A 14155-nucleotide genomic window follows, 5' to 3' on the forward strand; every position below is an offset into this window, starting at 1 on the left:
CTTCGAGGAGCTTGTGCAGCGCCTTTGCTGGCGCGGGGACAGCCACAGTGCCTGCCTACCTGCCTGCCTGCCTGCCTGCGGGGTGCCGATTGCCGTGGTCCTCTCACTGGCATGAGTGCCGGGCGTAAGTCCCCCGTCGCCCTCTGTGGGGCAGATAGGTGCTAATATCCCCCATGTCACAGGTGGGGAAATGGAGGCACCCAGGCACCTTGGCCAAAGGTCACGGGGAATTTGTGACAGCGCCAGGGATAGACCCCAGCTGCCTGAGCCCCCCAAGACCATCCCGTGCAGGAAAAAGGGAAGACGCCTGCTTTTAAAGGAGTAGTTTAACGTTCAAGTTTAAAAATAGTAGATCAGAGTGTTTGTGTGAACTCTGGGGAATTTGACTGTGACCTATCTAAGGACTTGATCCTGTATCTTCAATACTGTGACCAGAAATAAAACGTCTATATACAGAAGCCTCCACTCTCATCCCCACAGACCATGTAAGAAGGGCCCGGCTGCTTTTTCTCCCAGAGGATGACGCATGAGATCCCTGCTCCCCAGGACAGAGAGGGAAGGACAGCAGCAGGAGACCCATCAGGAGAACTCTGACATTGGGACACCAAGCACCTTGAGGCCTCCCAACACCAGACAACATAGGCAGGACATACCAGCTTCCTCCCCCAGGGGACCTCAGGATCAGACAGAGAGGAAGAGCAGAAGCAGGGCATGAAGAATGCACTTTCAGAGCCCATGATATCTGCTCTCAAGTGGTCAGTGGAAGCCAGAAAAGGGGGGGGGGGGAGTGGATGCTGATGAAGGATTGAAATGACCCTGAGAGGGAGATGCAGAGAAGAACTAGACAACAGACATTGAAATAAAGCAAAATGCATGGGGATAAAATACAACAGGAAGGATTAAATACTAAACAAACACTTGCATGGCATGGGTTGGGTTGGGTGGAAGGAAGGCAAATCAGAGTACATTGGCCCAGGTACTTGGATATTGTGTGGGTAGAGGAGCAGGGTGGTCTGGGAACTACCTACAAGATTTTGTTTGATTTTATGTTGTGCTATTTCCCTATCTTGTCTATTTAGATTGCCAGGTCTACAGACTGCCCTTGTCTATTTATTTAGGCCCTGATCTTAATGATTGTGGGTGGGTGTTACTGGTATATAGATATTAAATAAGCAACCCCAGATCTACAGAAGAGTCAGTACCAAATAGATGTACACACCTGCTGGTGGAGGGTTTGGCAAGCAGGGGGAGAGGTGTACTGCCCTGAGTGTGATTATTTTGCACCAGAACCTGGCATACGGATAGACATTTTTGTCCTCATATGTTTTAAGGCCTGTCACAGTCCCTTTGGCAATGAAATGTGGGAAATTTATTTTCTAACATTTGGTTTAAAAAAAATATATTACCAAATGCTAGAAAGGAAACCTGCCAAATTTAACAACTCAGACTAAAACATCTTTAAAATGTAACAGAGACAAACATCTCTGCTGAAGGGCTGATTGGGACTAGTTGCTTTGTCTGTAATTTTACAGACCTCTGGTGAGGGGTAGGAAATGCCTCTAGCAGCTGACCTACTTGTTTTTGAAATTGCAGAGACTCATCAACTTCATGGCACCACAGCTCCCAAAAAGTGGGTGTTACTGCTCTTGGTCCCCCTGCAGTTTTAACCCACGGCTGTGTTTACTGCTCACACGGCTGACAATGCAATAGTACCAACTACTGTGCATGCCCTAGTTCTTGCTATGGAGTAAGTTGGCTTCTACCCAGCCATTCTGGTTAAACAGTATGTACAATTGTTTTGCCAGGACCCAAGAACACTAATTCTCTAGTATTATACAGAGCATGCGATGTAGAAGATAAGCACAGAAGATGAGCAAGCCATGCACTGTAGCCACTCCTCCAGTGAGTAATCTAAATATTCCTGCATAGGGCATTGGGGCCTTTCCGAGGAGAGTATGCTGCAGGGTGTTCAGTATTAATGCTGACCTAACAGAAGAGAAGAAGAAGAGAATCTATTTGGCTGCTGAATTAATTCCAACTTCTTCCAAGTCAGTTCTTCGTAAAAATTATTCCCAGCTCTCCCCCAAACCATTACCATGTTAGTGAAATCTCAGCTAAACACAGAATTGGACCTGCTCTTTCAGTACTCAGCTCATAAATGCTTGGTGCTTGTGAAAAGGTGAGCCTTGTGTAGGCATTGGCATTCATGTTGGGGTAGAGCAGAGTCAGAGATAGATGTGTGATGTAGGGTCCAATTGCCAGAAGTGTTGACTGATAACAAATTAAACTTACCCACAGCAAAAAGTCTTTGCGAGACTTGCCCTGGACTAATGTGCACTGGTGACTTGGACCGCCCTACAATCCATTACACTGCTCCATCCGAGCTATTGCCATTGATATGCTCAACCTAGGGACTTGCTACTCATGCTCCAGCGATGGTCATACATGGTATATTGGGTTTTCATGCAAATGTCAAACACCATCCACTGTAAACAGAGTGATCTTACCCAGGAGATGTGAGTAGTTTAAAGCTCTCAACACAAGCCCGCTGGGCGGGGAAGATCACTTGATATAGCTTCCCCCTTGGAAAATACGTTATTAGCAAAGACGGTATCATACCCCGACCCCAATAAATATGCTGAGACATGAATATATGTGTGTGAAACTCCCCTGGACCTTTAAGAGAGGGGAAACCCACTTGAGGCAAAACACAAACTTCCATAAAACCAAATTAGGGTGGGAATATTCTAGCAGGAAATTCCTTCCTGATTCCAGTGGTGGTTGAGATCTAAAACCAGGGGTCATTTCAGTATGAGCAATAACACAGAGAGATATGGCAAAGCACCTTCCCCAAAGATGACAATCCTCTACCAGTGGGCACACTAAAAAAGGAAACTAAGCAATTATATATGGGAAGGGTTGAGAGAGAAACAAGGTGTTCACACAGGTGGAGAGAGCATATAAAAGTTGGTACTATCTGAGGGAGTTCTGTACCTGCCCTGCAACTAAACCTCCTGGCCAATGGCGTTATATGACCCGTACTCACTGAAGGCCAATCTGATTGTCTAGCCACCAGACTGAGGGGCCATGGCATATCGCAGGTCACAGAACCTCACCCCACCCACTCCTATAATAGACCCATAACCTCTGGCTGAGTTACTGAAGTCCTCCAATCTTGATTTAAAGAATTCAAGTTACAGAGAACCCGCCATTTACTCTGGTTCAAACCAGCAAGTGATCCATGACCCATGCTGCAGAGGAAGGTGAAACCCTCCCAGTGTCTCTGCCAATCTGACCTATAGGAAACTTCCTTCCTGCCCCCAAATATGGAGATCAGTTGGTCCCTGAGCATGTTGGCAAAACCCATCAGCCAGACACCTAGGAAACAATTCACTGTCGTAACTCAGAACCCTCCCCTTCTAGTGTCCCATCTCTGGCTGTTGGAGATATTTGCTAAGAGCAGTGGTGGATGGGCCATATGTCATTATAGGCAATCTCATCATACCAGCCCCTCCATGCACTTACTGAGCTCAGTCTTAAATCAAGTCATGTTATTTGCCCCCATTACTTCCCTTGGAAGGCTGTTCCAGAATTTCCCTCCTCTGATGGTTAGAAACTTTTGTCTAATTTCAAGCCTAAACTCGTTGATGGAGAGTTTATATCCATTTGTTCTTGCGCCAGTCATTATAATTATTTTTCACATCCCATTCCATCATCCCCCTTGCAGAGGAGTAGTGTTTGAAAACCATGTCATTAAAGCATAGTTCAAACATAATCACCCAGTCATTATTATTATCAATTGTAATTGAAACAGCGGGCATGCCCCATATTGAAAGCCCATTTCAAAAGCTGCACTCAAGAGTAGCAGAGTTCGACACTATTTTCAAACACAGTGAGGACAGGGCCGAGAAAGCCTTGTCGGCACTACAGCATCTAGCTGTTGCAACCACCACGGTAAGCTCCTGGCACATCTGTAACATACCATGCAGCCACACACAAAAGTATCTACAAAGATGAACACCCGCTGTTGTGACTGCACTTTCTCTTAGAAAGGCTGAGCATCACCTCATCTCCCACCACGTTGCAATTAGTCCCTCTAGGCCAGCCCCACCATGTTCCTGCCCAACATTCAGTGACAGATTGGACAGCTCAGAGCACTGGCTATGTCACCTGTCAAACCAACCACTTCCCAGCTGCATGCAGATCCAAAATATCCAAGATAATATTTGGCTGGTCTCGGCGCTGCCCTGTTATCAGGGTCATTTCAGAAAAATTCAGGGGGAGAGAGGGGAAAAGTTGTGTCATCATACAGAACATTATATGTGATTATATATCCTGCAAAATCAGGGAGGGGGGCAAACGTGGAATACATAATGGAGCACATAAACCTATGAAAAGTCTGTAGGGACAACTTCACACCTTGCCCCACAGCAAATGACATCCCTGCCTGTTTTGTATCTGCTCCCTCTTCCAGGCCTGGCCATGAGGCTGAATGCCAGTGCTCTTCCTTTACCCAGTCCCCACTGAACTTGTTGACAGCAAGGTGCTATTAGAATATACATCTTATGTAAAAACATTAGACAATTTGTTCTACAAGAAGAGCGTTGAGAATTGCTGCTGAACAGCTACAAAAATATCATTACATTTTTGATGCATCAGGTTGTTTATCTCCTACAAAGCACAAATACAATAACGAAAGGCTGGGAAGCATACCCACTACATCTACCTGCACAAAGGAAGCACACAGACAGCAACGCTGGCATGGTCTTATCATACGAGTGGCTGGGGTGGCATTACAGCAAGGTAGCTGCCTCACCTGCATCTTCCAGCCTCACTAAGATCCTCTCCTCCCCCTATTCTCTCTGCTGATATGTACCTTCCCTGAGGGCACCACTACATGAAGTAGATCAGAGCAAGCTGTGAGGGAACAGACTGGACCTCAGGGAAGTAGCCAGCTGGATCTACTCCCAGGACCACTCCCTTCATAGCATTTCAGTGGGAGACAGACAGAGAGAGAGAGACAACCAGAAGATCAGGAAAATAACCACAAAACCAAACCAAAACACCAAAATATTCAAGAAAAGAAAACTCCACAAGAAACTAGACCATCAAAAGAAGCAGTGTGTTAAAATAAAAGCAAAATAAAAGCAAAAGCTCCTTAGACCTGACCTCCTCAAGCACCATCCCTTAGAGAGTCAGGGTTTCCTTCATTGTAGTAGACACTGGGCCTCCAAGCATAAAGGCCATACAACAGTGGCTAGTGGTTTCCCTGGGCAGCTGAAATGGGAGCATGAGGTATAGCAGGATGTAGCTCCCATCCCCACATCATATCCATGAACGGCTCCATCCTACTTACTTACAACAAGCCCCCCAAAATAATAAAAAAGTGAACAAGTGGAAACAGTCATCTACAATAGACCCCATCCTCCCTGGGAGCTTCCTGGGAACTCTGGGCTAGGTGTAACACGATACAGGCCCTGTAATGCTGGCATGATAGGCACGGTACTCCATATGTATCCAAAACAGTACAGTTGGTAGACTCATTACACCATTGCTGCCACCACTGGTTCGGTTGCACAGCCGCAAGTGGCAAGCGTGCAGTTCTGTGGGAGAAGGTATAAGGATGGTTACACTGTCTGAGAAAGCAGCAAAGGGCCTTTTTTGAGTTTGTTATCATTGGCAGGTTTGTGGTTGTGGGGGTTTTCAGGGGTTTTTGGTAACTTACTGCAAACATTTAAATAAAGCAGAACTATTAGTATGGGAAATTCTTGACATTTGGACTAGTTTTGTTATTACACTCTTTGTGTGTTTGTGTGTGTGTGTGTTTTAAAACATCTTTTGTGGCTTCTGTTTCATTTAAATGTTTGATGTGACTTAAATGATCACACAATGGGTTACAATTGTTTTTACTCTATATTTCAACCTGAGATAACTTTTAAGTTTATCACTTTTCCAACATTTAATTTCCTTTAAAATCATAGACCAGAAACTCACGGTGACAGGAAAAGTTATGTGGGAGATTTGTTTCTCTTCCAGTTGTGTCAGAGGCTCACAGTGAGAAGTAGGATTTTACCTTAATGACATGTTATTTCCACACTGTGAGTGAAACAATCCCCTATGCTTCCTCTTATGTGGAAGAACAAAAAGCCACAGACCGAGATAGTGGGGGTTGGGGCAAAGAAGGGTCCCTGAAGCTGTAGCATGATTTCCCATCCTGTCCCCACACCTCAGTGACACCCTTTGGGGGTGCTCTGTGTTTACCATGCTCTGTGGCTGAGGTCTGGGACTGGTCCAGGAGGAGAACTGCTCTGCAGCATGGGTTAACCCCAAGAGAATTCCTGGCTGTTAGCATTAATTTATGGGCTCTACACAAATACCAGCCCCACTCCTGAGGGAAGGTTTGGGTGGGAGCATAGAATCATAGAATATCAGGGTTGGAAGGGACCTCAGGAGGTCATCTAGTCCAACCCCCTGCTCAAAGCAGGACCAATCCCCAATTTTTGCCCTGGATCCCTAAATGGCCCCCTCAAGGATTGAACTCACAACCCGGGGTTTAGCAGGCCTGGGTTTAGTTATCCCTCCCCCCCCCCCCCCCCAAGCAGCCAGAAGGGAGGCGATGGCAGAACAGGGGCCTGGAAGCTCAGAGGAGGCAGGAATCCCGGGGGTTACCCAAGATCCATGGAATTTGCCACACACCTACCGTCAGTCCCAATGTGCGGGAAAGTGTGGACCCCTGCACTCCTATGGAGCAATAAGGTGGAATCTCTGACTCCAAACACTCACTTGCCTGTCTGCTAGGAGGCAATAAGGAATACACCATTTAGGGGACAATCAAGCCTTGAAGAAATGTGTATTGTACACACACACACCTACCTACCTTACAGTTCTTATTGAGACAAAACCCTCCTTGAAGTAAAGACACATAAAACCCACACATCTGTTTACATTAACTGTGTAATACTGGGTGTGTAGGTGTGTGATAGTCCAGATGTGTAAATTCGGTTTCGGAGATATTTTAAAGTTCTATTACTGGACATTGTATCTCTGTGATAGGTATTGTTCATGTGTCTAGACCAATGGAAGATGTAAATTAAAATGCATCCCTATAGTCACACTTTACAGGTTCCACGTGGTGCAAGAAACAAGATCACCTCTCAGGATTTTAGATTCTTTCAATAAGGAACAGCCCCCCCCCTCCCCCGGAAGCAGACAAAGATTAAAAACAAGGTTGTATTTTTTAACCAAAGGAGCAGGAAGCGCTCCCCCACCCCTCCCCAGGCCTGGGCATGCAGACTAGCCAGTGTGCTGATTCCCGCAGGGCTTGGTGAAAGGTGAGAGGAGCGTCTACTGAAAGGACGCCCAGGAAAGGTCGTTTATGAGAAAGAGCCAAGAGACCCTTTTTGCTCTGCAATAAGACAAAGTGAGCCCAATTCACAAAGAAGGTGTGACTCCATTGAAGTCGCTGGGAGGTACACTGCGGAGTAATTTGACCCACTAGGTCTTCAGCACAAGGGCTGAAGCTTTGATGTAATTATTTTTCCAGCTTCTGGACCAGCAAGTGAGGGAGAGCTCTGGGATCTCGCTTGGAGTGAATCACCTACATCGCACCAGCGTCTTCTCCCACCCCAAAGAACTTCAGGCTACCAAAAGCAGCTGTCGGTTAATCAAGTGGCCCATTAATCAGCGTGCTGTGTTATCCCGCAGCGAGCGGGGGAAATGTGCCACTGTTGGCATAAGGCCAGGGAAGAGATGCCCAGCCCAGACGAGTGGGAGGGGCACAGATCTCTACCTTGCTGGAGAGTCACGCAGAGGCAAGGGGAGATTGTTATTCGACACGCCCCAGACAGACCCAGACACGCTGGAAATGGCGTGTGAATGACACGAGACTCGAACATGCAGCCACGCCCAGAGATCCTCGTTCGCGCTCTCACACAGCGTGTGTGTGTTGTGCATGGCAGGCACACAGAGATCTACGTGTGGGTACAGCCGTGTGCTACGGGTGCGCGCCCACCTCTCTTCCTGCCGGCGACGTTAGGAGCTGGCTTGGCCGATCGGCTTCGCTTCGCTTCCTTTACGTTCTTTCCTCTCCGCACGTCCAGTGGGGAGGAGGCGGGAGGGACGCTGCCCCGCGGCTTCCTCTCCCTGCTCCGGGACCAGCGAGCCGAGTTTCCCGGGGTGCGTGCGGATGAGTCATAACAAGGGACAAGCGCGATCCACCTTCATTTTCCAGCCCCGAACGGAAATGCTGCTTCCCGTATTGTACAAAACTGGTGCCAACAAGACGGACCCAGGAGTCTATTGTCCTTTTAACAAAGCCACGGCGGAGAAAGACGCCTGAGAAAACAGACTTTTGCAGCAGCGAGGCGCGTTTGATCTTTAGGGGAGGAAAGTGTAGGTGGTGCGACCTAGGGGCTTGGGGAACACCCCTTCATCGGGAGAAGGGACGTGCACACACACACACCCCCCTTCATTGGGAGAAGGGACGTTCACACACACATTCATTGGGAGAAGGGACGTTCACACGCACACACCTTCATTGGGAGAAGGGACTTTAACACACACGCACACGCCCCTTCATTGGGAGAAGGGATGTTAACACACGCACACACCCCTTCATTGGGAGAAGGGATGTTAACACACACGCACACACCCCTTCATTGGGAGAAGGGACGTTCACACACACATTCATTGGGAGAAGGGACGTCCACACGCACACACCTTCACTGGGAGAAGGGACGTTAACACACACGCACACACCCCTTCATTGGGAGAAGGGACATTCACACACACCTTCATTGGGAGAAGGGACATTCACACGCACACACCTTCATTGGAAGAAGGGACTTTAACACACACCCGCACACACCCCTTCATTGGGAGAAGGGACGTTCACACGCACACACACCCCTTTATTGGGAGAAGGGACGTTCACACACACATTCATTGGGAGAAGGGACGTTAACACACACACACCCCTTAATTGGGAGAAGGGACGTTCACACACATTCATCGGGAGAAGGGACGTTAACACACACACACACACACCCCTTAATTGGGAGAAGGGACGTTCACACACATTCATCGGGAGAAGGGGCGTTCACACACACACACACACCCCTTAATTGGGAGAAGGGACGTTCACACACATTCATCGGGAGAAGGGGCGTTCACACGCACACGCCCTGTCGGCGTGCTGGAGAGCGGCGGCGCACACCCCTCTCTCCCCCAGTCTTTTCCCTACAGCGCCGGCGCTGCGAACGCTTCCGCCGCCTGCGACCCAGCGCAGCGGCGTCCGGGCGCCTCTTCCTGCCCCGCGTGACGGGCAAGCGAAGGAGGCCTTGGTCGCCGGATAGAAGCCGGGCGGGGGGGGGACACGTCCCGCTCCGGGCTCGGGATGATTCGTTGGTGGCCGATGCCCCGGGCGCGAGGGAGTCACTTCCGACGGGGAGTTATCTCCCACGGCTGGGCTCCAGCGAGGGGCGCCCTTATTTGCCTGTCATAGCAACAGGCCCCGTCACAGGACTCCCGCCAGCGCCATTGCTCTGAGCCACCGCTTGCTGCGTGGGGACTCAGCTGGGGGAGCCGCCGCGGGGCCTGTTACTCCGCTGATACGACGGGACATTGCACCCGCGCGAAATCTGCCCCTGGCCCCTTTTTGACCCCGTTCCCAATCGGAGCCTGCCAGCTACTTTTGGAAGTGCGCTTGTTTACCGGGGCGGGGAATTGACCAGAAATGGAGCCTTTGCTTTGCCCCAGCTCGCGAAACGCACCGCGCAGAGGCGCGCACCACCAGTCCCGCCCGTGCGGCGAGCTGGGGGCGGTGCCGCGGGATGCACAGCCCCAGGAGCCCACGCGGGCCGCAGGCGTTTCTGAGCCGGAAGAGATAAGTAACATCTGAAGAAGAGCCGCGGGGTTGCCGAAGGCAGCTTGGAAGACACTTCTTCCGGTCAGGGGCTTAAAAACAAGCACACACACATGCAAGCCGTCTGCTCCGCCGTTCGCACATTCTGACTTTACCCCCCTCATATACAGATCAGGTTAGACCAGACAACTGCAATGAGTGCAAAAGAAGGCAGGGCTGAAAATCTTGGCTATTTTCTCTTCTTTTCATTTATTGTTACCGTTTTTTGTTGTTATCCACAAAGATTCCTACTGAGAGCAAAATCCTCCCTGCTTATTGGGACAAAACTCCCATTACCGGATCAGGTCCTTGAATAGTTTAGACTATTTGGTCTCCACTATTTTTTTTTTCAATTGCCCGTCTCCCCAAACTTACCTAGTGACTACAGGATATTAGAGAGACAAGGTGGGTGAGGTAATATCTTTATTGGACCAGCTTCGGTTGCTGAGAGACAAGCTTTCCAGCCACACAGAGCCCTTCCAACTTTCTCAGCCCCGAAGAAGAGCTCGGTGGGGCTGAAACCTTATGGCTCCCGCCAACCAAAGTTGGTCTAATAAAAGATATTACTTCACCCACCTTGTCTCTCTAATGTCCTGGGACCAACAGGGCTACATTACACTGCATCTAGGATTTCAGTTGTTTTTTACTGACTCTGGTAATCCCTTGTAGACAATTGGTGCTTAGGAGAAAATGCAGATAGTTTTTGAAAATGTGCATGCCTGAAATCAGAAAGGAAACATGATGTTCCTCTTTGACATCCTTAAAGAGAACTGGCAATGGCTGGTTTGCAGGAAATCCTTGGGGAACTTTGAGAACATGTAAGAAGGACCCCAATGAGGTTTTAATGTAAAAACAATTGGATTCCCTGAGTAAGAACAGAAAGTTGTTTTTTAATGAAGTCCTGTGCACAGCAGTAAACCTTGACCATTTTCTGTATCTTCTGCAAGAAAATAACCAGCTCGTCAGGGCTTGAGGGAGACACTCCTAGAAATGGAATTTTTGTACTATCTCTTGCCCCAGATCTCAATGATCCTGGTTCACTTTCCTTCTCTGCCACAGACTCCTGTGACCTTGAACAAGTATCTGTCTGGGCCTCCTTTCCCCATGGGTAAGAAGATAAGTAAAATCATATGGTCCTTCCCTACCTCACAGGGATGTTATGAAAATACATACATTAACAATTCAGAGGTGCTCAGATACTATGACCATGGGGGCCATACCTGTGGTCTAAAATACTCACATAGTATTGCGCAAGGAAAGATTTTTGATTTTAATTATTACTATCTAATATTTGAATTAAATTAGTGCTTAGAGGCCCCAGTCAGGGATCAGGTCCCCAGTGTGCTAGGCACTTCTCACAATGAAATGAAGAGACAGTCGTTGCCTCAAGGAGTTTACAGCTTAAGTATGGGATGGGAAACTAAGCTAGATACAACATGGAGATGGAAGGAGCACAGGTAACAGTGAGACTGTTGTGATAAGTGCAATAAGCAGCAGTCATTGCACACAGGCAGCCTGATCATTGTCAAGGGTTTTGGAGGCCTGCTGGCAAAAATGAGTTTTATTGTTAAGCTCTTAAATATGAGGATTTTCCCCTCTAGCTTTTGGTAAAGGCTGATCACCAATGTTAGACACGTGATCTGCAACATAATTACTATCACCACAACACTAAGTCAAAAAACTAATACAGTGGTCTGTGTGTGCCATTCGTGGTGCAGCTCACATGGTGGCGGATAACCAGCCCCTCCAGTCTTCTGTTTGCCTCTACAGCTGTCCAGGTTCTTCATGGGGAAAAAATTCCAGCTGTAAAAAGTATCTGAAAACAAGGAAGATGAGCCCCTAGTAGCCACTGCTTTGTGGACTCCATCTCACTGCCACTGAAACCAACTGGAGTTTTTCCATTGACTTCAACTGGAGATAGATGAGGCCATTTAAAAGAGGAGAGGAAACTGGAGCCACCACTGGAAGAGTTAAAAATAGCTAAATGCTTTCCTATCACTTTTCCATGTAAACTCTTGCTGAAGTTGCCACAGGGATGCTGTGTGATCATGAAGCAGAAGGACCATGTCCAGGCAATAATCTCCCTCTCTCTCTCATGAGGTAACAGGGATTCTCAGGCTTTTCCATAACATGGGCTACCTCATGAGAGAGAGAGAGATTATTGCCTGGACACAGTCCTTCTGCTTCATGATCACACAGCATCCCTGTGTTATAAATCCAGTTAGGTAGAATCTTGTCAAGTGCAGCAATGGGGAAACTGAGGCACAGAGTTGTGCAGTGAATTCCCCAAGTCCACACAGCAGGTCAGTGGCCAAGCCAGAAATAGAACCCTGATCCCACTGGGCCATGCTGCCTCCCTATATAGGCTTATAAAATTGAGGCACTGGCCACTTTGTGATTATTTAAAATCTGTCATTTTTTGAAAGCAGTAAATGTAAGGAAAATGTAGCTTGAAAGGTGATTCTGGTTTTACTTTAGTTTTTCTGCACATCATGGAAACTTGAGACGTGACAGCAAAAGTTAGCAGACAACAGAAAACAAAAATTAACTATTCTTCTTCCTTCTCCTTGCCCCTCCCTTCCACCACGAGCTGTTGCTCAACCTGCCAAAGAGAGAAACCAGTGCTTTCTCCAGAAAAAGGAGAAGAGAATATTGCCTTGTTTTATTGTGCAAAATATGTTACTATTTCTGGAGACAAAACCACCATCGATGTAACTGAGAGGAAAAGGAAAATTCTTGCAATTGCCTATTCACCTATGAATGAAAAGAAAGTTAAAAGTGTAATTAATAATGTCTTCACTTTGCACTTCTAGTGCATCCTGCATTCGAGGATCTCAAAATACTTGAGATAATCTATTAATGTAAGACTTGCAATGGCCCTCTGTCGGAGGTGTCCTTACTCCCATTTTCTGAATCTGAATCCTTCCTACACTGTGAGATGTTGCTTAACGCATAAACAAGGCTCTGCCATCCCACTCTGTCCTGGGCTGCTCTTTGCATGTCCTCAATGTTGCTAAGTCTCATAAATGTTCCCTCTCTGTGTGCTGTTTGATAGAGGGATTCTCTCAGCTCCTTTTCTATGTTCCTCTAGCTACACAATAGCATGCCTGCCGTGTGTCCCAGATAGATCATCATTCTTAACATGTGTCCCAGATATTCCCATCTTCTTTTCTGGGTAACTCTAGGCATGAGGATTGGGCATTGAATTCTGATGAATCTCAGCATTGTTATGAATTAATTGCATTTCATACCTAGTATTTTCCTCAGGCATTTGCTTTCAAAGGCATTTAGACAGTTTGTACCTTTCGTGGATTTCCACTTTTCTCATCCACCTGTTCAGAAATAACATTTGAATTGAAGATTTGAGGTTTGGTCTGTAAGTTGTAGAATTTCAATAACCAAATCTTGGTTAAACTGATAAATGCAGCTGCCCCCTTCCCAATTTGTGACATTATTTCTTGCTTGAACATTACTGCTTTTGATGTTATCTGATTAAAATATGACCATATTGATCAATGTTGCAACCACTGTTATATATTTGCAGCAAATATTGTACAAAAGTTGTCTAGTGAGGTGTCTATGAAAAGGTTATGTTTTGCTGGTTATGATTATGCTATCTGTATGCATGTATCATTTTTGTATGTGAAGTTATAAGTATTGGCTCTATACTTGTATTTCAAATGTTTGCTCCTGGGGTAACGCCCACAAGGTAGGTAGCCAGCACATCTTGGAGGAACTGTTCAAATGAAGTGGTTCATCAAGAAACACTTGGTTGACAGTGGACCATGGGAGACGCCCATCTGCACTGAGTGGACCGTCTTGTAAACGTGCTGTCTGGAGTGTAGGTAATGGCTGCAATGACTGTGGGAAATTGGGCATGAACCTAGGACTTGCCCATATGACTCCAAACTCCATCTTGTTGCTGTAATTTTCCACAGTAAGAACAATGGGATGCCCTCCACATGGCAAAAGCTATAAAAGGCCCTGGAAACACTTCTGTTTTGTCTTCAATCCTGCTTCTTACCTCTGGAGGAACTTTGATACAAACTGAAGCGCTGAACAAAGGATTGAATGAATCCAAGCTGTGGATGTGCTCCAGAGACTTGACTTAAACCCGCAGTTTATTCCATCACTGCTACAAGCCTGAACCAAGAACTTTGGCATTAGTGTATGTAATTGATACCTTTAACCAATTTTAGCTCTCACCTTTCTCTTTCTTTCTTTCCTTCATTTTATGAATAAACCTTTAGATTT

Source organism: Lepidochelys olivacea (assembly GCF_965140295.1).
Source record: "Lepidochelys olivacea isolate rLepOli2 genome assembly, chromosome: 1".
Lineage (NCBI taxonomy): Eukaryota > Metazoa > Chordata > Testudines > Cheloniidae > Lepidochelys > Lepidochelys olivacea.